Below are 26,202 nucleotides of genomic sequence, written 5' to 3'. Positions count from 1 at the left end.
CACATACATGAGTTATTTATGTTCATATTATAATATAGCAATCTTGAAGCTACATTTTGGAAAATTATTGAAAATTTCTTAAATCGTCTACGGATCCGAAACCAACAGGCCTGACCAGCACACATATACAGTCAATATAATTTGAATGAACCTCGGATCAGGTACAGGTGGTTTGGTAGATTTAGATTGAATCTTTATTAGAAAGTACGTTTAATTGCAAACATCGTGTAATTGTTGTACCAAATACAAATATGTTCGCTTGTGAAATTAGCTTTAAGTGGCAAATTATTTGTTTTTATAAACAATATAATTTTAACTTATAGCTGCTTGTGCTAAATTCACCCCGTAGAACGGGTAGAAATTACCTCTATGCCGTTGAGATTCATCTAATTGAATTTTATGACGGAAATTTTTTATTTGATATTTACTAGTCCGGCTGAAAGGATACTAAAAATATTTAAGTCAGTTTTGATACACCTATTAGTGTAATTGAGTCTGGCTTGCTATTTTCAATATAAATTAGATAATGTCTTGAGTGATTATTACATTTACCATCTACCGTATACGTGATATATTTTGCTGCTACTATTCACAAATATTGCAATACCACTTCATGCCACTATTATTTTAGTAATTTTTCAAGTATTATATTAGCCATCTACCTAAGAAGGTGCAAAACAGAAAGATTTCCAAGCAATTTTGGGCTGCAGTAGCAAACTGTGCTCACGGCTGTGGTTCACTACGAACTTGATAACAGTACATTACATTCTCCGGACAAAACCAGCCTAGAGGCCGTGTGGCATCCGGCTGGTTTAAATATCTCAGCCAAGAATTGATCCACTGAGTTTCTGCTACTCATGTTATAGGAGGCGACTGAAAACAACAGTCCTCTATTCGAGGAGTTTCTCCGTGCCGAGGACTGAATTACTGGCTGGACCCAAATAGGGGAACATGGGGAGACTTGACCAAGCGCAAAATTCTACGATTAGCTACGACGTGTTCTATTAGGTTCCTAATTTTTTTCAAAAATATTTTTATACTTGTTTCGACCCCTTGAAGTAATTTTGAAAGTTTGGAATGAGAAATACTTTCCTTATAGAAAATATTCCGCATTTAATAAATTTTTGTTGGGGGTGGGCGTGGTGTAGTTGGTAAATCGATTGCCTTGTACGCAGCGCACCTGGGTTCGAGTCCCGACCCCGCACATAGGGTTAGAAATTTTTCATAAGAGATTTTTGAAACCCGAAGAGGCGAATGACTTTAAGGTTAAAACCTCTATAATTGAAAAAAAAAAAATTTGTTAAATGATGTCATTTTTTTCTCGTGCATATATCTCTACTATTCTTTACTCAATTTTAATAAATTGTATCTTGTTGAACGTGGAAAACCCTTAGGATCAAAATAAAAATACATTCGTTACCTGTAAAATGCAGAAACATCAAATTATCTGACATATAGCCTCGATTTCACATTTTTATCATAAAATCGCACATATTAACTCCATTTAACAACAAAATTCATATTTAATTTACTACTTTTAGTATAAAATACGCTTGGGGATCACATGAGAAAAGTTTCCATCCTGTAAAAATCGGAGAAGTTGGGGTATTAAGACATTTAATGAAAAAATGAGATTTACATAGTTGATGTCAAAAAAAAAGATGTTTCTGAATTTTACCGCTAACGAATTTATTTTTGTTGCATTCCTAAGAATTTGCAACGTAGAGATATATGCACAAGAAAATGATTATATTTAATATGACTGACAAAAGACCTTATAACCCCAACTTCTCGTATTCGGACAGGGGTAAAAATGGTTCCGTTAAAAAAACTGCAAAATATGTATGACTTGCGTTACGGAGCAGAAAAATTATTAAAAAATAGGGGATTTTGGGGCCAAAATGACCCAGTACCCCACTTTGCCGTATTTTTACCCAGTACCCCACTTTGCCGTATTTTACAGAAACAATGCCAAGATTATTTCCTTTCAAAGAGGTATGAAATGTAATTTTCTGATTGCTACTTCAGAAGTTATAGCATTTAATATAGTTTTGCTCCATGTTTTCCCATAATATCAATTTCAAAAGTTTAAAGCGAAGTGGGCGAGAGTCTAGAATTGTCAAAATGATGTGAAATTTGGCATCTGAGCTGACTTTGACATTTGTCACAATATGAGATGGGGGGGGGGGGCTTTGAGAATTCAAATAGAAAAATTTTTGCTATGCCCTAATGTAAATATATGAAGACAGCATGTTTTATGTCTTAATTTATTGTTTTGATTTTACAAAATTCTCTTGGTCAAGTCTCCACAGGCCTTGGTCAAGTTACCCCATGGTGGGGAGACTTGACCAAAAAAACTCATCTATGAAAAACTTTTATAGCTTTGGAAAAAGTAAACCAAAAATTCTGCAAGAAATCATGAATATGCGCAATACTTTTGCGCATTATGTTTAAATGAGTTTTGAAGGATTGAAAAGATTTTTAGGCATTTACGTAGGCTTAACTGAAAACCTGGTCAAGTCTCCCCATGTTCCCCTATGCTCTGTTAAGCGAATCTCTGACACATTTTCGTTTCTTCGCAAATTGTGGAATTCATGTCCTTCATAATTATTTTGGGGTTCGCTATAGGCGATTGTAAGTAAACGTATTAAATATCTTCTAGTTGCTGTACACTTATTGCTGGCGATGAAATGTGTAGTTCTCTGATCGAGTATAGTTTGAGTAGCACAAATTAATCTTCAGCATAAACGTAATGCAACTGTGAATCTATCCCGCCTTGTGCAGATAGAAAAGCTCCCATGGCTCTGGTACAAGAACTGTAATTTTAAATAGGAAACTTCTATATTAGAAATCCAATCCAGAACTTTCAACAAAAATGGCATGAGAAATCCACGTGAAATGCCTCGTGACTGTATATTTGCAAATAGTGCTATTGACGCATATCTTATATCCGACTAGCGATATTTGTGTTGTCACAGTCAATATATCTGTTGATAACATAAACAGGAAATACGTCTATTGTTCGGAATTCTTTCCGCATAATCAACTATCTATCTTCTGATAATTTCAAAAGGGTTGTATTTTACTGTGACAGAAACCGGTCTCCAATGCCCATCACATCATTTGGGGCAGCTCAGAGGTATGCCATTTGTGACAGCTAAGAGGGAGTCGGTCATGGTCAAGAGCACTGAGAGTAACCAGTTACCTACAGAAACTGGAGAGCACCTACCGCGTGATGAGCCTCAGAGTGATATCTGCCTACCGCACGATATCACACGATGCAACCTGCGTGATAGCGAGCATGATGCCAGTCGGGCTGGTCATTCGAGAAGATGAGGAGTGTTTCGAGCTACGTGGAAATAGAGGAGCCCGCGAGCGCACCAGGGTGACCTCGGTCGCCAGATGGCAGCGTGAGTGGGACAACTCCTCGAACGGTAGGTGGACCCACCGGCTGATACCTAGCATATCGAGCTGGGTGGGAAGACCCCATGGGGAAGTTCACTTCCACTTGACACAATTCCGGTCAGGCCATGGCTGTTTCCGACAGTACCTCCACTGGTTCGGGCACGCGGAGGTCCCAGCCTGCCCGGACTGCCCAGGTGTAGACGAAACTGCCGAACACATACTGTTCGTATGTCCTCGGTTCGACGTCGAAAGAAGAGCAATGTTTGACGTCTGTGGCTGGGACACAACCCCTGATACCCTTATTCAGCGGATGTGTCAATCGGTGGAGAAGTGGAACGCAGTCTCGGCTGCTACCACCCAGATTGCCTGTAGGCTACAGGTAATCTGGCGAACCGAGCAACAGACGACGGGCACGGCTAACTAGTGATTGGTTAGTTGGAGCGAGAAAGGCCGAGCGCAAAAAAGGGAGTGAATGGTCTGTTCATGCCGAGGCAGGTTTGGCGTAGCGACTGGCAACCGCGTAAGGGGTAAACCCAGCCACCCCGAAGCAAGACTGAAGAGCGAGTGTATAGGCGTATAAGTGGACTGCCGCATGCCAAAATGGGAGGGTCGTAGCGTAGTATGTTAGGACTTGGCTATCGATGCCTCGTGGCGTGGCAGAGGAGTGAAAGGGTGAGCATCCAAGTCAGTCTCACACGGTATGTTAATGGTGAGCACAAAAGTCAGCCTCACATGGTATGGTAGAGGCTAGCACAAAAGTAAGCCTAGCAAGGAATGAAAAAGGTGAGCATACAAGTCAGCCTCGCAAGGAACGAAAAAGGTGAACACAAAAGTCAGCCTCATGTGGAGTGTTTGAGAGTGAATCAAGGTGCGATAGAGAGAGCACCCAAGTAAGCCTCATAGAGGACGTATGAACGCGTGAGTGAGAGTGAATGAGTACATTAAGTACAGTCATCCCCCCAGAAGTAATACCGAGAGGTAGTTCCTGGGAGGAACGATGGCGGAGCCCAATGGAGTTTAGTCGGTATTAATGGCAGCGTCACCATTCGAGCCCGACACGCCCCCAGTGCACCCCGTGCGGTAGCTTGGACACCTACCAATAGCACGTGTACTGGGCTAGGACGTAAAGGTCTTCTCCATTGTAAAAAAAAAAGAAGAGGAAGTCGGTATGCCTCATTGCCGGGATGATTCCCATCTGAATCACTCTGGCTTAGGACGTGGAATTCTTCCAGCGGAATATACGACATGCAAGTGGACTAGTCAGAGCTGACTCGTTGAATAAGTGGCAGCAAGAGTAGGATAATGGAGAAAACGGAAGATGACTATATCCACTACCGGGGACCAGTTTGAGTGGTACGCGATGGGTTTGGACCATCGGGGCACCAGGCTCCACCGGAATCGCCGGGCCGACCTAGACACCATATCGGGTAGCCCGTAAGTAGGCCGCCGGAGACTAGATCGAGTAGATCGCGTCGAACAGCCAGCAGCGAGTCGTTAGGGCGCCGGTGAACCGGAAGCTACGCTGCACATGGAATCGCTAACTGGCCCGTTGAGTACCGGGGATTAGATCAAGTAGATCGGGATAAAGCGGGGAGCTAAATGGCACACGAAACAAAGCAGCGGGATTGAGATAAATCCACCGCCAAGGAATACATAGTAGGGCGGATTATAATTTGGCTGGGAGCTAAATGGATCACGAAATAGATATCCGCATCGAGAGAAATTCCGCCACCAGGGAAGTCTCAGTCGATAGTTTCATCGCCGGATAATATTCAATCAGAGATCGATAAACTTGGTTCAAGAAAGTGGGTATCGGAGTCGGAAGAAATTCCTCCGTCGGGGGACTCTCAGTAGGAGTAGAGTGAGTTCACCGCTGGGAACTATCAGAGTAGATCGTAATATGGCTAAGGACTGAATCATTCACGGAAACAGAAGCTCATGAAACCAGCAGCTGAACAGTTCTCTAAGCCGAGAGGTAAATGGCAATATGGTAATAGATAGAGATGAAAAGCAAGAGAAGGTTCAAAAATCGAATCAAATAATAGCTTAATATAATGGGGAAGAAAGGCGAAAAAAGGGTAAGGAGTATTTTAATGGTTTAACGACAAAAGTGAGTCGAGAGTTTTTAAATTTTACTATAATAAAATGTAGGCGTTTTCCGATCTCGATGAACTGAGTCGAATGCTACAAGGGACTCGGACTTCGGTTAAGAAGTCGGTTTGCAAAGTGGTTGCATACCCGAGCAAATTCTCATGGGCTAACTAAAGTTCAGAGGCTAGCCTGCTTCCCTATCATAGGCGCTATGAAATCAACACCCACTGCAGCTATGGAAGCCATGCTTCATCTACCTTCATTGCACAAACACGTTATGAGGGAGGCGAGACTTGTCTCTCTGAGAGTGTAAAGGGTAAACCACTATTTGATGGGGATTTAAATGGTCACCTGAGTATAATAAAGGAACACAAACTAAATCCTGTCTTGACTACAGTTCAAGATAAAATGGAGGCTAAACCGAACTTCGACGTCTCATATGAGGTCCACATAGTGGATCGTCAGATATGAAATGTAGAGGATCCCATACTATTTCAAGATACAATATCATTTTATATGGATGGTTCTAAAATGGGTGAGCTGACTGACTTGGGAGTCTACAACCAAGAATTAAATTAGCGATATCAATGGGAAAGTGGCTTACAGTTTTCTAGACAGCTATGCAATGTACACCTGCTCAGAGGGCTGTAGGAAACGAAACTACAGGCATGCAAAAATCGCAATTTTCTCGGACATCCAAGTGGCACTGTTGTTTCCAAGGTGTCGAAAAGTGAGTCGACAAACTAAGAAATTCATATATTCAGATACAGCGAGAGCCTAAAAACTAATGGATCTAAAACGAAAAGATATACTGATAATCAGAGGTTCATTTACGTGACATTGTCCTGCTAGGTATCATCTGAAAAGGAAGCCTGATAGCTCGGAACATATTCTCTGTCATTGTGTAGTACTATTTTTTCGAAGGGAGTGATTCTTCGGAAGGCATCTTAAGACGTCTCACGTGGTATGGCATACCTGTCCCAAACGGATTCTCAGGTACAATAATACTGGACTACCCGGTTGGGAGAACACATGTGGACAAACAAACAACTCGCTTCAAACTAAATGGATTTAGGCAATTTGTAACATGTAGAGCAAACAGGGTATGCCACAAAAGATAACCTGAATAGTGGTCGCAGTGGCAAAGTTTCCTCTAACAAAAAAAAATCGCGGGTCAATTATATGCTCCTACTCGTCAATTACGCAATAGAAATTTGTTCGCGATAAGTCATCACCATACAGACTATGCTAAATTCGGACCACTAAACCAAATGATGGCTGTGTATAACGAGCATTGTGAAAGTATTGACCTTACCATGCCCCGAACAAATTTAAAACAGTTTTTCAACTCTTTGCGGCATCATAGTACATAGAAATAGTTTACAGGATAGTATATAAGCAATTAATATTCGTATAATGTAGTCTACACTTGATTGACGAAATAAATAAATAAATAAATTGGCTGATTGGAGATAAAATTGTCTTTGTTTAGAAAATATAGGTTGGTGGTCAAAGTTAAAAAAACTTAAAAAAGCAAACAAGCTCTTTTTTGGTTTGAGTGACCGTGTACTCGAAATCTAACTAAACTAATAGCTAATAAATTATGCTTTACAGGTATGTTGGTACAGGTATACCTCGATAGTACGTACACCTTCGCTTTGTTTAGTGTGCGTACTATCGAAACGTACGTACTATCGAATCACAAAAATAAATTTCAAAATATTACTTTTTATGTTTAATATTGCATGAAAACTTACAAAAATAAGATTTATCACTGAATTAATCCCCATATTAGTGATAAACTGTTCAATCACTGTGTACTTGGTTTTAGAAGAACGGTTTGTTACAACCAGAATGGTTAAAAATTGCATGTAAAAGCATTTCCTCGGACTTATTCAGTTCCTTGACTACGTACGATTTGTCTGAATTTCGCATACAATATTCTGAATTTGTAATAATAAACAGAAAGGAATCAGATGCCTCTGAATATTGTAGGATATTCGAGAGTTGTTGATGAATTCTTTGAATTTGGTAGCTTCCCGCGAGAGGGATGCCATTAACAACATATTGTTTTTCTATTCCTTTATTTTTTTGGTCGCAAAACGGATATTTAAATATATTTGCAATGGCGATTAAATTTAAAATATATTTTATGACAACATATGAGCTTAAAGATATATAAAGCATAGTTCCCTGTCATACCTCAATCCTTGAACCACGCCAATATGTTGAATACTTCCTTTAATTGCTCGCACAAGTTTTACAAAAGAAGTATAGAGGAAAAAAGGCTTGTTTAGATGTGTTTGTCCAGATTTGTAAGTCATATTATATTAGTCTCCATCAAATTCGCTAGGCGTACTTGATCCGAATCTTACCCATTCCATTCAAAACTTAGTATCTCCTAGAATGTAATGAATTCAGCACTCACATTTTATGTGCATAAGATTTGAAAATCAATTATCAAAAATCGTGTTATCATTGCTCTAGATAGTGCACCTTAAAAGTTACTAAAATCATTCTTGGTCTTCAGAAAAATTTCTTTGAATTTTACCGGTTACTTCGAAGTTAGTAATACTTCTCTGATACTTGTGAGGCGCCGTACATAAATCATGTAAAGGTTTTTGGTCAAACTTTCCTAATTTTGTGAAGTTAACTGTGAGTTTTAGAAATTTACTTGAGGTTCGTTGTAATTTATTTGTTTGATGTAATATCGTAAAGCTTGAAGACACCCCTTGATGTTTGATTTTTTTTCCATAAATCGTTTAAATACTCTTGAAATTTCGTAAACTTTCCAGAAAAATTTCGATCGAGATTGTAGAATTTTTTGAAGTTCGCAGAAATACCCCGAGTTTGGTAAAAGATAAGTGAATGTCGTGAACACTCTGCTGTTTATGTAAAATGTTTGCGTGCATGAAAATTCTCTCAAGTTTGAAGTATTTTCCTAAATTTTATACAACCGACGAATTGTCATCCTTAAAGCTCACTGAGATTCTCTGATGTTTGACAAACAAAAACTATGAATGATAGAAACATCGTACAAATTGTCTGAAGTTCTAAGGATTTCCTTGTAAGTTAACAAGCTCCCAAAAATTTATAAGACTTTCAAGATACTTGTAGGACGTCCCTAAAGCTCGTAGGATTCTTTTCATACTAGGTAGAATTTCATGGTGCATTTATGGTTTACTTAAACTTTGGAATACTTTGCTGTGGTTTGCAGAACTACTCTGAGTAGCACAGAACCCTTGACATGATTTCTCTAAAGTATGCAGAAGTAACATGGAACTCGTGAAACTTCTATAAAATGTGTCGCCTTTTGTTGAAGTTTACAAAATTAAATGAAAAAAAAAAAAATATTGTTAGGAGTACGTACTATCGAGGGTACGTACTATCGTGGTATACCTGTATATGGGATTAATGTGAAATCCAACTTATCATTTTCTAAACAACTCGTACTAGATAATATTGTGCTAAAGTAATTTTGAACTTTTCAGAAGAACTAGCATAGGTTGCAGGTATCATCCAATGCAACACAAAACAATGTTTGAAACATGTTGTATACCTGCACAATTTTAATTTATAGCAAAAAAAAACATTTTCAGGAACTTTTGGCACCACAAAATGATCTACGTTTTTATTTTTCAGTCGATTTTCGAATTTTCACAGAATAATGTTTTTATTAAAAAAAATACAAAAATGGCAATGTTCCTAAATCGCACAATATTGCTTACAAAACAGCATAATGTAGCATCCCGTATATTTTTCTTTTCTAGAACTGAAAATCTAAAATTGGCTTGAATATGAAAACGTAATTTTCGGTGCCAAGGGTCTCAGCAAATTTTTGTTTTTGTTATTAATTATGACTTTAGCGGTACAATAAACTGGTAAAAAATTGTTTTGTGTTACATTCCACTGGGCCTGCAACCTATGCTATGTTACTTACAAATGTTCATTCAATTTTTGTTTTTTTTTGTAGCACATGATGAATTCAATGTGCATTCCTTTAAAATCATCGTCACAACGAAACGTAACGCAAATCATAAATATCGAATCTTTAAAACACGCGCAAACCTAAAGTAATCACTCCACTCAAACAAGACAATGCGTCGTTCCCACGCATATTCAACGCCATATGGAGCAGGTCTCTTTTTAGTCAATTAAACACTACAAGTAACCAAAATGAAAGTTGTCTAGTCAGTTCAAAGGTGATTTAAGATCTACAATGCTTTGCAATACCATCAAATCAGAGAACATGTACAGTTACATACTACATGAAAAATACGCTTTTGAAAACTTTAACTTTTGCTTTTCTGTTCACGTTTACTTCACAACTGTTGATTCACCACCTGCCAGATAGGTGATGAGAGTCGCCGGCGAAAAGAACCGACAACCATGTGTCGGCTCTAGACCAATTTACAACATGATGCATATTCTAATTGCGTTAAGCTCTCAACACAAAATTATTTTCCCTCTACTTTCGAATAACCTTTAGTTCTTTCCTTTGCTATGCACTTATTTGCATGTCTAATTTGCATATTTAGATTGCTTTCAATTTGAAGCAGTCATTAAGCGAAGGCATAGAAAAAACATCATTTCCTTCGGTTGCCTTCCGGCTAGGGTTCGCAGTACCGACCCTTTTTGGCGAGAACCGGTACTACGGTACTGAAGCCCTCAGTACCGGTAAAGAACCGGTACTAGAAATTTTTTTAAAGAATTCGAAAAAAGCTTCAAACTGAAATTGAATGCTCAAACTGATTCGGAATGGCAAGACTAATTTCACAAAAGATATTTTTCGTATAGGGCACCTTTTTTTTCGAAATCTAGGCCACTTTGAAATCAACAACTGCTAAGTGTTGCGACTTTCGTCGACTTGAACAGATGGTAAATGTATGAAACCCTATTAACAACAGTAAATCAAAGCGAGAATGGCAGTAAATTAGAGCAGGTTAATCGCATTTACTCTCTTGCTTTTCTGAAAATTGGTTTCGATTTTTATGTCGTTTGCCTACTATTCTCTAATGCATATCAAGGCTCCTTGCGTTCCTGTAAACTATGGAGTTTTGCTGAATTTTCCGATCACCAATAATTACAAATCGCCCAATTTGAAGCAGTTCACCAAGTCTAAAACTGTTAGCTACTAAATCGCTGTTTGTTATTTTATAGATAAAGGTTTAAGAGCAAACCAAATACAGACATGACTTAGACCATAGTCTTATTACGAGCCACCCAGTGAATTATGGAAGCCAATCAGAATGTTGCCAATAAAACTTTAACTTCTAGAATTATTATGATGATGGCCCCACCTCATTCTCACACAAAGGAGTTATCTTAACGATTTATCTAGAAGGCAAATTAATATAATTAAACGTTATCTTGCAGACCAATCTTTTGAAACAGATCCCCCTGCAGAGTTAACATATTTGTCATAAAAATTGTATAGTACCGAAAATACCGGTACTGGCTTTTGTTCAGTACCGGTATTACGGTACCAAAAATGGGTCGGTATTCCCGGGATTTTCGGTACCGGTATTACCGGTACCACAACCCTACTTCCGGCATACATTGAATCCTTCGCTTCGTGGCTAGCAGCATCAGTCAGAGCTAGTCATTTAATCATGACTAACCATTTAAGTTTAATAAACTCAATCCGCGCTTGCTTTCTGGCAGTATGGACTGGTGCATGTACACTAGACTGGTTCAAACTTAAATGGAGGAATTCTACTGATACTTGTCATGGATTAAAAACTTGGTAGGGGAAACAGGTCAAGTAAAAAATTCAAAAGATCTCCACTCCAACTAATCGGTGAGAATGCCATAATTTTTAATAGTTTTCAAACTATTTAGCTACGGACCCAAAATGGAATCAGCAGAACCTTGCCGAACGGTCATTCAGTAGTTGAACCAGTCTAAAGTGCACTTTTACATTAAGGTCAGTTTCGTCTTTCATATTTCTAAGAAATCAACTAAATCATCTGGATCAAGGAAGAGCTGGCCGCTCTGTAAAAAAAAAACGATAGAGAAAAGCGGTCAAGAGTACGGCAAAAATAATGTAATGAAAATGGAATATCCTGTTTACAATCTATATCGCCATTACTACCATCATCGCCACCGTCCACAAGTTGCGATACTCCGTCATCATTGCAATCATCACTGCACTGTCAGCGCGACCCAGTCGTATCGTCTTCCCGGGGTTGTGCTTTGCTTTTGCACGGCATCATTTTGTTACCGGCTAGCGCCTAGCTCTGGATCAGCGAATTGCGAAAAATTGTTTACGCTTTCCATTATCATTTCCTTCGAACTCAAACCGCGCTCTGGGGTCCCCAATAAGGTGGTGGTAGTGGTGGTGTGAGGAAATCATTTCAGTTTCATCTCTAATACATTTTTCAGCGATCTGGTTTTCTCTCGTACCTGTTTGGTTATAGAAAATTGAAAAGTGTTTTGTAGCATTTTCGTTTCACATTCGGTACAAACGCAATTGCAGTGAGAGTAACATTTTTGTTCAATCACATGAGAGCGAAAGTAATAAAGTAAATGGCATTTTATTACTCGCTCAGGAATATCTCAAATTGAATGTTAACGTACCACAACAAAATAAAATAAAATTATGTTTTGGAGTGGTTTAAAATTTGAAATTGTGCTGTACGCCGCCTGAATAATGCAGTAGGGGTCAAAAGATGTTTAGTACAGTACGACGTGACTGGGTTGGATTCCCTCGCCCAAGTTTAGATTAGATTGCAAAAGAAAATTACCTATCTAACAAACAAACAAACCCAGCACAGAGAAGGGTTCGTACTTGATTGGACCGGAGATGTGGTCTGAATTGAAAGTAAGAATTATTTCAAACCCAAATACGGCCAGTAAAGCCAGGCCGGAAATTGATCCGGAATTCCGGCTGCCTTCTTCCGGAGTTACGACTAAATAGACACATGTCACTTCCGGGTGAGTTTAACTGGTCGGGATTCAAAGTAGTACACGAACTCGTTAGCCACATCTTAACACCGTATTCGTAGATAAGGTACACCACAATAAGCATCCTCCACTAACGAGCCCTTTCAAACGAGACACACATTGTTGATAATATTCAGTGTTTTGTGGTAACAGCAATTTTGAATTTTTAAATGGCTTTAATCATCACGACTTCTAGGGCGTTGACTGGGTTTGGTTAAATTAGTTGAATATCATCTTCCACATGTCCGAATGATAAAATGACTATGATCCTATCGCCTGTTAAGAACCTACGTGCTACGGTGAAGACCCGTTTTTGCAGTGCATTTTCGGCTGACAAAATGGGTACATTGACAAAATCTGGGTATATTTTTTTTCTTTTTTTAATATTCTGAACCAGTTGAAATTTCTAATTCTTCTTTAGTCTCTTGGCATAGCTTCATAATCTTGTCTAATTATTTAGAATAAATTTCCCTTACAGGGATCTTCTAGTGCAAAAATTAAAAATCTTTTTGTTCATATTTGCTTACGGTGGTTTTCGAAACCGTGCGTTAGAGCAATGTCTGTCATCTTTGTTCAACGCATTGCACAGTGGTCAAGATTGTAAATTTAGCAGGAACTTTGAGATTTTACTAAAACTAATCAACTTCGCCTTATTAAGTCTTTTGGAGAAGTTTTCGTAGTTTGTGAGCCCCCTCTTTCTGTTAAAACAACAGCTAGGGTGGTTCTAATTTTACCAAGATTAAAAACTTAACTTATTAATCTTTCTAAGAAGAGCCAAACGGTCTTCAGCGAAGTAGTAGAACGACAAATTTTGGAGAAGTTGACTGAAGACACGTAAGCTCTATTCAATACACTTTCCATTTTACAACAATTTTAAAATCGAAGGTTAGGGTGTTTCTTAGAAAAAGCTGTTTTATTCAAATAACTTTTGCGGTATTGATTTAAAACTGAAGTAGTCTTCAGACAACTTGATTGTGTTAAGGGGAATAATTTGTTTCATGGCACCACGTATCCATTCATTTTCCCTTAAAAGTTATGAGCACTTTTGCGCTAAAATGGGAGTCATTGGAATAACAATATCACTCATTTGGGCAAACAAAAGATAATTCTTTTTCAACTACAAATAAGGTCATGATTAGAGTTATAGTTGAGCAAAAAATGGCGAGTATGATGTTTTTTAAATTACCATGGAATTGATTTAAAAAATATCTTTTTTATATATTAAGTGCCTATATCTTTTGAATAATAGAACCTAGAGTTTTGATGTGTTAGAAGAAAATGTTCGTCTTTACAAACTCTGAAAAACATCTAAAAAGTAGGTTGCAAACGAAAAAAGTTATATTTAAAATTTGATTTTTCATGAATTGATCCTTAATAGGGCATTGCAAAAAAAAATTTTTTTTTCATTCTCGAAGGCCCTCCCTCTCATATTGTGACAAATCTCACAGTAAGCTCAGATGCCAAATTTCACATCATTTGGACAATTCTAGACCCCCGCCCACTTCGCTTGAAATTTTTTAAAATTGGTGCTATGGGAAAATATGGGGGAAAATATATTAAATGCTATAACTTTTTAAGTAGCAATTAGAAAATTACAATTTATACCTTTTTAAAAGGGAAACAATATTAGTATTTGAATGGAGATATCTTTGTTTCAAGAAAAATACGGGAAAGTGGGGTAGTGGGTCATTTTTGGCTGCAACATCCCCTATGTTAAATGATTTTTCTGCTACGTGATGCAAATCATACATATTTTGTAGTTTTTAGAATGTGAAAAAATCTCAAAAATCGTTCGAAGCTTTTTTGACCTTTGTTCGAATACGAGAAGTTGGGGTTATAGGTCATTTTTTCTTTCATATTAAATTTCATCATTTTCTCGTGCATACATCTCTATTATTTTTCACTCAATTTTAATAAACTATGTTGAACGTGGAGAACCTTAGGATCATAATAAAAATAGATTAGTTACAGGAAAAAATTCAGGAACATCAAATTATAGGACATAAAAAGGGCGCTAGTGATTATGGAACCACTTCAGGCTCACTGTAAGCAGTACCTAAGTGACGATCAACATGGCTTCACGTCCGGGCGGTCAACTGCATCTAACCTGTTATGCTTAACATCCTACATAACAGAGAGTATGGAACGTCGCGCTCAAACTGACGTCGTTTACACTGACTTATCTGTCGCTTTTGATAAGCTAAACCACGATATCACAATAGCAAAAATGGAATAAATAGTAGTGTTTTGCAGTGGTTCCGATCTTACCTCACAGACCGAGAGATAGCGGTTGTCATATGAGATTGCCAGGGCCCTATATTCACTTCTACGTCAGGAATACTTCAAGGAAGCCACTTTGGACCGTTTATGTTTCTGATATACTTCAATGATGTATATCTAATTCCGAAGACTCCCCGATTGTCCTTCGCTGATGATCTCAAGATTTTTCGCATAATTCGTACAATTGAAGATTGCTGATTTCTCCAACAGCAGCTTCAAGCCTTTGCTGACTGGTGTACCATGAACCGCATGTATGTAAACCCGAAGAAGAATATCGTTTTCACGGAAAAAACGTTTCGATCTATTTTAAGAACCGTCTTCTAAAAAACAGAAATCGAACGCGTCAGTCACGTGAAGGACCTGGGAGTGATTCTGGATTCTCAACTTACGTTCAAACAACACGTCTCCTATGCAGTCGGTAAAGCGTCTCGAGCGCTAGGATGCATCTTCAGGATAGCCAAAAATTTTACAGATGTTTATTGTCTCAAATCGCTGTACTGCGCTTTATCCCGATCAATCCTAGGGTATTGCCCTGAAGTGTGGAGCTCAAACTACAATAACGGCGTTGAGAGAATTGAAAGCGTACAGCGTCGCTTTTTACGTTTCGCGCTCCGTAGATTGCCGTGGAGAGACCCTGTCCGATTACCTAGCTATGAAAACCGGTGTCAGCTAATTCAACTGGAACCCCTTTATGTTCGAAGAAATACAGCAAGAGCTTTGTTCATAGCCGACACTTTGCAAGGTCATGTAGATGCCCTAGCTATATTAGAACAAATCGATATAAACGTCGCACCACGAACATTACGCAACAACATTATGCTTCGATTACCGTTCAGACATTTGACTTTTTTACCGTTTTTGTAAATTATTGTATGGTCACTATTTTTGTGTATGACTTGAATGTTAGTAATAAGTTTATTATTAAGACCAACACCATTGGGGCTTTGGTATGTGTAATAGCCCAGACTTAAGACGTCAGATACGACCAAGAGTGACTCACTGAATGATGATTTATTAGCAATCCATTTCTTAGCCTACTTGATCATATCTATAGACACTACATCTCTTCTTCGTTTTATTAGTAATTTAATCTTTGATTATTCAATTATAATTACATTCATATACTGAATAATCGTTCAATTAAATACTCTTCTTAGTTTGGCTTTTGGTTTCACGAAGCCGTATTGATCCTGCTTCAGTTCTGTCTTCATCTTGTTCTCTTGCTTCTCAAACGGATTTGGCGCCCTGCTGCCATTTTTTTCACATTCAATCTCGTCCCGTTCTTTTCAGCATCGTATGGGATACATATGGAATGAAATTGGTTGCCAATTTGTGTCGGTGGTGCTATTTTAAATAACTACATGATCGCCCATCCTATTTGAATATTTAGCCTTTCCTTTGGATCTTCCAACGCTTTTTTTCTCTTGTTCGTCAGATATTCGGATAAAGTTATCTTTGAAGATAATCAAAATTTTTGTAGAATATCCTATTCTAAGTATGTGCGAAGAAGAGGGTCATCCCATATCTTTAAACTCGAACGATAATTTAACTATAAAATTAGATCAATTTGTTGTTCAATTGTACCTGTGCCTACGATGAACTTTATCTTGATTCCACCTACGTCAATCACAATTGATTGTTTTTCTTCTAGGTGGAACAAACAATGGATTTCGATCTTCTCTGTAATATCATGAACTTCTCGAATATTTTCCTGTTTCCTAGTTACGCGTCGGTTTTGATTAAGACAAATGTATGGCTCAACTCCAAGCATGTCTTTTTCTGAGTTTTTTTTGAGGATCTTTTCCGATTAGTCTTACAACACCTTACGAAGTGTCCGAGTTTCCACATAACCGGCACGACTCAGAACGGGAGTAATTTCCCAAATGTTTCCCGAACAGCTGTTACACCTAACCTTCTTTCACAAATATCTTTCGAATCAGATGTAGGCTTGTTTCGCAGTTCTTAAATTTTCATCATCTCATCCATATGTCTATCGCATTAGAGAGATTTGGTACGTGAACCCAGTTAATCTCCAAATCTATAATAAACAACTTATGATCGTAGACGTTCAACAAAATGGTCCAATTTGTTATTGGGTTTGAATTTAATTTGATGAAATTCAACCTCTCATAAGAGGCATGTGGTGTGAGGAATAATCATCTATATCATCACTTCTATTGTTCTTCGAAAAGGATTAGTCTTTTCATGATTTTCTGTGAAAACTTGTTTTCCTTGCGCTTAATTCCATAAAGTGCATTATATTGAAATCTATTTGCATTATGATATAAATTTAGTTAGGTTTTTTTTCTTCTAAGTTTTAGTCAGAGGTGGACTGTGGTTGTCAAACGACTTATATATTTAGTGCGTACCTAACATCTCACCTTGGTCCAGCACTTTGTATCCCGTTTTTTAAGTTTTGTTTAGTGCAGTTCTATAGCGATAATTGGGTTCGGTCCAGGTGATGTTGGTTACGAAACATTTTCTGAACAGCATCCTTCTGTTTCTACCCAGAATACTTATCATAGTAACCATCACATAATTATTATGTTTTGTGTTTCTTAGCAAAGGTTGTTGTGAAGAAAATCTAATAAAAAACAGATCGTTCCGATTACGGATCGACCTGGGATCCCTATGGTAGGATCAATCAAACGAACGGATCGTTCTGATTACGGGGACGTGCGTCCCATCTTAAACACACCAATCAAACGAGCGGATCGTTCTGATTCTAGATGGACCTGAGTCCCTTCATAAACAAGCCAATCAAACGAACGGATCGTTCTGATTACGGATGAACCTGGGTCCCACATTGACCAAACCAAACAAACTAACGGATCGTTCTGATTCCTGATGGACCTGAGTCCCATCATAAACAAGCTAATCAAACGAACGGATCGTTCTGATTACGGTTTACACTAAAATTTCAAATATGTTAAATACTTACTAGGGACATTCTGTCAAAGTATTTTTCTTCCCGATTAGTAATGGAAAAACTGGACCGCGAGGGAATTCTTGAGTACTCAGCGCATTCTTTAAGCTCCCGCTCGTCGCCAATGTAATAGCCCCGACTTAAGACGTCAGATACGACCAAGAGTGACTCACTGAATGATGATTTATTAGCAATCCATTTCTTAGCCTACTTGATCGTATCTATAGACACTACAGTATGCCTGTTGGTGTATAAGACTAATAAAGACAAATAACAGCTTTTAGAGATGGGACAATAAAGACACAGTGTCGATTTCACCTTTTTTCATAAAATCGCACATATTAACTTCATTTAACAACAAATTTCAACAAAATTTAATTTACTACTTTTAGTGTAAAAAACGCTTAGGGATCACATGAGAAAAGTTTCATTCCTGTAAAAATAGTGGAAGTTAAGGTATTAGGAAAATTTACGAAAAAAATGAGATTTGTAGAGTTAATATCAAAAAGTTTGATGTTTCTGAATTTTACCTCTAACGGCTCTATTTTTTCTTTATTCCTCAGAATTTTTCATGTTCAGCACGTTACCTTTTATGAAAATGATAAAATTTTATGTGAATGACAAAATGCTCTTTGACCGCAACTTCTCGTATTCGGGCAAAGGTCCAAAGGATTCGTTAGATATCTGAGATTTTTTCACATTCGAAAAATTGCAAAATATGTATGATTTGCATCTTGGAGCAGAGAATTATTTATTATAGGGGATTTTGGTGTCAAAATGACCCAGTATCCCACTTTCCCGCATTTTTCTAGAAACAAAAATATCTCCATTCAAATACTAAGATAATTTTCATTAAAATTAGGTAGAAAATTGTAATTTTCTGAGTACCACTTCAAAAACTATAGCATTTAATATATTTTTCCTCCATATTTTCCCATAGCACCAATTTCAAAAATTTCAAGCGAGGTGGGCGGGAGTCTAGAATGGTCCAAATGATGGGAAATTTGGCATCTGAGTTTAGTTTGACATTTGCACAATATGAGAGGGGGGCTGTGAGAATTAAAAAAACCCTGAAATGCCCTAACCCTTAGTAATATGTTTAAATTACTTTCACGGTGGACAATACAAAAAAATATAGTTTTGTTTTCATGATAAAATACTGCGCTTTACAATATTTTTATATTATATGAAATAGTGGGTAGGGTGATTCTAATTTTTTAAATCAAGAAATTAACTTTTTAATGGTTCGAGATAGTGTTTCGCTGTCTTCTAAAAAATTGAAGAAAATCGAATTTTAAAAAAAACTTTGTCGAAGAAATTGGAGTTCTAGAGTAAAGGGCCTATTTTCACCATACTAAGCAGAGTTCCTCACTAATTCATTAATTTCTCGGTCTATAATCAATAGAATGCGTAAAAGTTGACATCATTAGCTTTGCTTCGTTGTTGAGCACCAATATAATAACACAAATGCGCTGAATACAGTGAAATTCTCGTGTTTGAGCGCAACAAAAACTCGAATCGAGTGCCCCTATTGTTGCGCTACCATTTGACTCAATGCGTTGAACAAAGATGACAGACACTGCTCTAATCAACGGCTTCAAAGGGTAGGGTGATCATAAAAAACATGGCGAAAATGGGCTCATCACCCTATGCCTTGTATTTTTCATTTTACAAGCAATTTACCAAAGAAAAAGCGGGGTGCTTTTTAAAAAATGGTTTTCTTTATATAACTTTTCCAGTTTTGGTTTTTCATTAAGATGACCTGAGAAATACTTTCAGATATTTTGAAGCAAAACAATTTGTCTCAATATACCAAACCTCTAGCTTCTCTCGTTAGAAAGTTATATATACTTTTTATTAAAAATTAACAATTTTTTGAGTGAATTTTGAAGATATAAAAAATAACGTATTTGTAATTTTTTGGTGATCTATGCTACAAAGCATGATATTTCATATGACAGCACCGGTGTTTTATGTTAAGTGCCCTATTCGAAGATATTGCTATTTGAAAAAGTTATATTTTTGAAATTTTGTGTTGAGAACGAAATGAGTACTCCATTCGATGTTTTGTCAGAGGGCGATTCAACATTGTTTTTTCACAGGGCATTTTCTTGTAGTTAACGGGTACTAACAGCAAACTGTTGTTCAGTATTGTTTGCCATTTCATTAACCCTCGGGAAGTCGAACTTATGGCCCACTGAACGAGCAGCGGTTCGATCCCTAAGGCGATTTCGCTAAATTTTCCGAGAAGCGTGCACTCAGTGCACCAGCCCGACTGCAGGAAGGTTAAGGAGCGACTTACACTGGCTCGCCGCCTTCAAATTGTTTAACTGTATTACGAAAATCAGCGATCTGTTAGGATTGTGTCTCGTGCGCTTCGATCGTACTATAGTCAACGTAATCGGCCAACTGAGCCCTCTATTCGCTATATAATCGAAAAATCCGAAGTCGCACGCAGTGAAGAAAACAAAGAGGCGGTGGTCGAGAATGATGGCGAAGAATCGAGTCGACGCCGTTTTCAACAGCTTAGTTTGTCGAATGTAACGACATGGCGTATTTTAAGGAAGTGTGTAGATTTAAAAACATACCACGTTAACAAACCGATCACTGCTCGAGCTGGAAGCCAGGTTCTTGGTAACATTTGGTTCTAGCAAAATGGCGTCACGTGCCACACAAGTGATGTAGCAACGGAATTATTGCGTGGGAAATCCGTTGAAATTTTGATTTCAATTAGCATTACATTGGCTTGCTATAAGCCAAACCAAGTTTCGATCTCATTAATTCTCATCAGCTTAATCAAAACTCCTTTTCTTGCAGGACATCACGCAGGAGTGAGTTTGCTCAGAAACCTCAAATAAAGTGTTCGTTTTTTAAGCTACCGTCAATCCGATGCTAGCTCAGTCCTGCACAAAGTTAGTGTCATATTCCGATGAGACGAAGTCGAAATGTAAATTGCATAACTAATTTAGCAGATCCCTTATCAAACCATAATTCTTTTTCGTGAAAACAAATTTGAATGTGCTAGGAAACGTGCTACGAGAAAGATTTGTTTAAAAAAGCAGCACGAGCACCTGGTCGTACAGCAAACGGGTTCGGGTTTTAACGACTGTTTGTTGTTTGGGGCTTCGGTTGGATTGTTTATTTTCTAAGTAACATTTGAAGAATTTTCGGAGACGGATTCGCCAACAGTTCAGCGGGTAGTATTCAGTTTTTACGTCAAATGATTACCTGAGCCGAAAAAATAATTTACGAATGGCCTAGTTGATGATAAACGGTTCCACTCCGACGATTTAATTGCACTTTGCAGAGAGAAAGGTTCTTTCTACTTTTTGATCACTCGAATTATCTTAATATAATCCAGTAGTTTCGTTTCTTGCTCACTCGAGAATGGACGGGACAATTTCATTGCTCGCAAGCAAGGGAAGAATCGAATCGCGAACCGTTTGTTCGCCATTTTGAAGACAGCTTTCTTCACCTATAAAACATTATGCTTGCACAGGAAATGAAGCAAAGTATCTTGGCGTAGCGAAGGCAACGAAAACGATATTTCAACAGTAAATGAAGAAGAACTAAGTGATCCTATGACAATCCGCATCTCGTGTCAATTCACACTTAACAATTTTTGATCCTCATTTTTTATAAAATGAAATCAAAGCAATAAGCATCATCCAATACATCAAAAAGATCGTAAACACGGGAAATATGCACACCTATTACGCTTCAGTCTTCCAATACTATCACTAGCTCATATATCCACAGAATCTACTCCAGACAAACCTGCCTAGAGAGTCTGTGGCATGCGACAGCACAAGCCAAGAATTAATCCACTGGGTTCCTGCTCCCTTGTCGTAAGTAGCGGTGAAAATTGAATCCATTTCTTAATTTCGAGCATCTTTTAAACTATATAATTTTGTCAAATAAATTGGGAAATTATTTTTTATCATTGTTTCTATCTATTCGTAACAAACCTGCTTGATTCTCTTTTTAGCAGCTAAACCACTAATAAACAAAGTAAAGTTTCACCTGCTGATAATTTATATTTTGGGCCACTCAAAATCATTTTTAATTTTTAGAAATTATTTTCTAAGCCCAAATTTTTATTTTGCCCGAAAAAGCGATTGTAGACTGAAAAATATATTGCAAGCTCATGAAAGCTGCGGATTTTTCATTTATACCTCAAAAAGCAGGTAGAAATTAGGTAACTTAGGTGTGTAAAGATGATCATTTGCGTGCGGGTAATGTTTGGAAAAGCCATGTGTATCCGTTACCTTGATCTCGATTGAGTAAAGACGAAGGGGGTTGTTTAAAAATTTCTATGCCCTCAGGAACATCCAATTTCCATGGATTAGAAGTTTGACGTTGAATTTTTATATCCTCGGTAGTCAGATCATGTTTTTCTGAAAAGGAATGTTCCGCTACCTTAGATTTGAAGTGAAATGGTACATCTTTAACAGCTTCCTTGGAAGCTTTTGTGTTACCTAATTTCTACCTGCCTTTTCGGTACATAAAGCGGTACAGTCGTAGCCGAAATACGTATCTGTAACAGAAAAGTGCAATTTTGCATTTTGTTCATCATAGTGGAATTAAAACGGAAGACAACGGTAAAAGTGTTTAATGCCTAACATGGCCATTTCCCGAGTCAATATTTTATTGCTAGTGCCTTTTATTTTTGCATCGTTTACAATATAATTTCACAGCTACAGAGGAGTATAGTTTTAAAGCCACCCATAAAACTTAGATTGCACTTGTAGCGTGCTATAAAACTGCAATTGTTACTTGGGTTTTTCACTATATTACACTGCTATACACAAAATAGTTTTTTCTCAAATTTTCAACTTTCAATGTTGTTACCCCAACAAAATTCCCTCCACTCTGTACTGGAGCAATTAAAGTCTATCCAACTTCCTTTAACGTATCACTGCCGCATACTGTTGCATAATCGGATACAGGATATTGCAGCACAGCACCGCGCAAAATGTTTCACAATTGGTTTGCTCTACTTGAGACATACCGCAAATTACTCTGGTTTATGTGGTCAACACACTACACTCACCACAGCAGTCGAGATAATCCCTCACTTGCACGGTGATGAATAAATGGTTAAAATTTTCAAAATTAAACTCGAAGTTTTACGCAATTTTTTTTTATTTTTTTTCTAATTCAAACTAAATATATTCCACGAATAAAATTAACTAATATTTAATCCGGATAAAAGTAAACATTCTTGTTTTTATTTTCATTAGGCGGTACAATACGATTGAGTATATTATTACATTGTTTTATTTTCATACCCGAAATCCTATATAATATTCATGCTAAATAATAGTTTTGAAAATTAGCTATAAACAATATACTTTCGTTGCTGCCGCGAATGTCGTATGCTGCGCTTTGAGCGCCACCCTAACAGTCCAAAAGAAATTGACACCAGAAGACTTAAATGGACCGTTTTTAAATAGAGTGTAAAATATTTGGAATTTTGGTCATTCCTTTGTTTTCCGTTCACAGTGGCGCGCGAATTATGCATTCGTGAGACTAAGTAGAAGTTCCTGCCCCAACGGATATGCCTCCTAACAGCTCTTGGTGTGAACTTTCGCATTACATTGGCACCGACTGGCCAGCATCACTGACGGATGATGATGGCGGGACGGAAACCGGAACAACAAGTTCAGAAGTCGGAGCTGCAGCAGGCGAAAGGGAAATCGCGTGGTTCCGCTGTGACAAAGCGATGAGGTTATAGTAGCACACCGTTGAAGATGAAACCAACAAATTCCATTACTGTATTGCTTGCTTCCGGGTGAAAATTGAAATCCCACGCCGCGCTGCTGTTATGGAAAAGAAGTGTCACCGTCGGTCGCTCAGTTGTCAAGACTGCACCGCAGGGAGTTATGTGAAAATGAATATTCAACAGATGCCAGGTGGTTTCATTTTGATCTAGATTTAGAATGTTTTCCATTGTTCAGCACGGTACAATTCAATTTTATTAACTGATCTTGAGAATGCTGAAAAGTGATTTTAATGTAGAGCAAAATGAACAAGTTTTTGGTCACAAACCAGCTAGCAATAAATAAATATTGAAAACCAAATTCCATTGCAATATAACCTGATTCATGTGCCAAGGATAGATGCTACCATGCACCGCCTTTCATAATTTACTAAACTTCTAAGACGTATTACATTCCCTCCGAGCAGGAAACACTTTTCTTTCCAAGAAGATACTTTCAGGAAATTCCTACGAGCATAGCACCCACTCATCAATCTGTTAAAAGAAACTTTACAAATGTGAGCTCTGATTTGCACCCCCCCATCTTTTGAGTGATTCCGTGATCTCACATATATGTATGCGAACGTAGCGAGCGTTAATGTGCTCGACAGTGAGACGGATACCATGCGGAGCAGTAAACATCAGCCACTACCAGCGACAGCGACAGCGCATTTGAAAGCTTTCCGGTTCGCCGGGAAGTGCCCTTTTATCATAATCGTGAATGATTCATGCTTGCCTATGCAAGATAAATGCACGAGCGAAAATGGTTCATTCCATTCAAAATCACATGCTGAAAGTTTGACGCCATGATGCGTGATTTTCATTTAGCTTCTTGGTGACATTGTTGCCAACAGACACCAATTCAAGTCTTATGACATATCTGTTCCAAAAGGTGGTTGGAATTTTGTTCCAGGTAAAGTGAGTTCAAATAAACTCTAAAGAATAAGGTACATTGAATTAATATTGGTCAAACGAAACTCATCCATCATATTACTGGAAAAAAACTAAAAGTCAAATTAAATTAATCAAATCCGTCACGATGACGATAATGCTTCGTAGGCATCCCATTTTATCGACTCTAACGATGCATTTGTATTTCGGAAAAGCCATTTTTGACTTTTTGCCTGTCCCCACGGCATTTGGTGATGAACATTTCGGCTGCGGGTTTTCTTCCGTTTCTATCAGTGGTGGACCGCTCCCGAAAATTTTCAACTCGTTGAGAGATTTTAAATTAGTTTGAATTTTATATTAGTTTCAAACATAAAATCTTTTCAAACCAAATATGACCACCGATACTGATTTTCATTAAATGAGCTTTTTCCGTACTACGTATTGTACAACGTTCATTTTAAAATCGAAATATAGAATCCCTCGCTAATTTTTTTTTCTGGGTCCGCCCCTGGTTTCTATACATAGGTGTACATAATTGCAATGTTAAAAGGGGATTCATGCTATAAGATTCCGAAGCATTAGATTTTAATATAATTTAGAGGAACCAGGGGCTATTCGGATCTACCTAAGAAAATCGTCCTTGTAGGTGGATAGATGTGAATGAATTTGTCGGTTAAAGCTCGTAATTGTTAGTTTAAAACCTCAGCTACATTTTGGTGCCATAAAAATTCATTTATACCACTCCATGGCAGCGCTAGACGACGATTCGCAAAACACTACGTTTTTACGTTTTTCCACCCTTTTACAATGTAGGGGTAATTCGGATCTTCCAACGGGGCAATCCAGACCATCATTTGCTTTCCTTTTTTAAAGTGGATTTATGTTTATTTATGAAATATTTTTTGGAGAAACGCTTTAAGAAGCAAAAAAAAATTGCGTTGCAAAAACAAAATCTGGTCAGCCACAGCTGTCGTTTGGCGCATCAAGTATTTTCATTGCTGTGGCGTGTGCAGTCGTATGAGTCGCAAGCCGCAGAACGGCGGTTGATGGAATAGGGGGTCCGAAGAACTCTGTATGCTCATTTCGCACAAAAGTAGTGAGCGCCTTGAAAATATTTGTGTTTGCACCAAAGCAAAAATCATGCCATAAAAAAGAAGCCTCAAGCTTTCCAAAACATTTATCTGTTATTTTTTTCACTTTTAATTGATGCTTAAAAACAGTTTTACCATTATTATTATTTTTGTTTTGAATGAAACACGTTGTATCTCCTTTAAAAAAAACAAAGAATTAGTTTTAGCTGTCATTTTTTTTTGTTTTGGAATAGCGGTTCCACGAATATGTACGACATTCAGAAAGTCTTATGATTCTCTGAGAAATCGAGGAGGTCCGAATTACCCCCACGGTCTTAATAACCCAGGGTTCCCCTATTATTTATTAATTTGAGAGGTTTTAACCTTATATCTTTTGCCTTGGGAGGATAAGAAAAAGTGAAAGGAAAAATGAAAATTAACATGGCATTGTAGAAATTTACAAATCAAATTTACAAATTATTGTTCTGTCCCAACGAACACCGAAGCCTTTATTTTGAGGGAACAAACTGAACAAGAACTGGACAAGCCATCATCCAGCTGGTATGTAGTTCCTGGATAAGCGTTATGGTCGGTTCTGTGACAGATGGTTGAATAGTTCCGCGTCCATGAGAAAGGACAGTAGCACTTCGTCGCTGTTGTGCTATCTTATGACAAACGCCATTTTGGGGTAAACTGAGTTAGATATGCCACATTACTTGTCTAAAAAATCTCTACAAAGTGGCGTTTACAGAATTTTGACATTCTGCTTGGTTACTGAGATATAGCGAGAAACGTGCTGAGAAATTTCTAATTTTTTGCTTCAAATGACTGTG

At 37.7% G+C, this 26,202-nt stretch overlaps 1 protein-coding gene across 16 annotated transcripts in view; it reads right to left on the bottom strand.

Moving 5' to 3' along the window:
- The window catches only part of LOC131684446 (voltage-dependent calcium channel type A subunit alpha-1), a 481,660-nt gene that overhangs the window by 264,461 nt on the left and 190,997 nt on the right, over positions 1-26,202 (bottom strand). The window lies entirely within an intron of this gene.

Source organism: Topomyia yanbarensis, chromosome 2 (genome assembly GCF_030247195.1).
Source record: "Topomyia yanbarensis strain Yona2022 chromosome 2, ASM3024719v1, whole genome shotgun sequence".
Taxonomy (NCBI): domain Eukaryota; kingdom Metazoa; phylum Arthropoda; class Insecta; order Diptera; family Culicidae; genus Topomyia; species Topomyia yanbarensis.
This window is presented reverse-complemented; position numbering and strand designations above follow the sequence as displayed.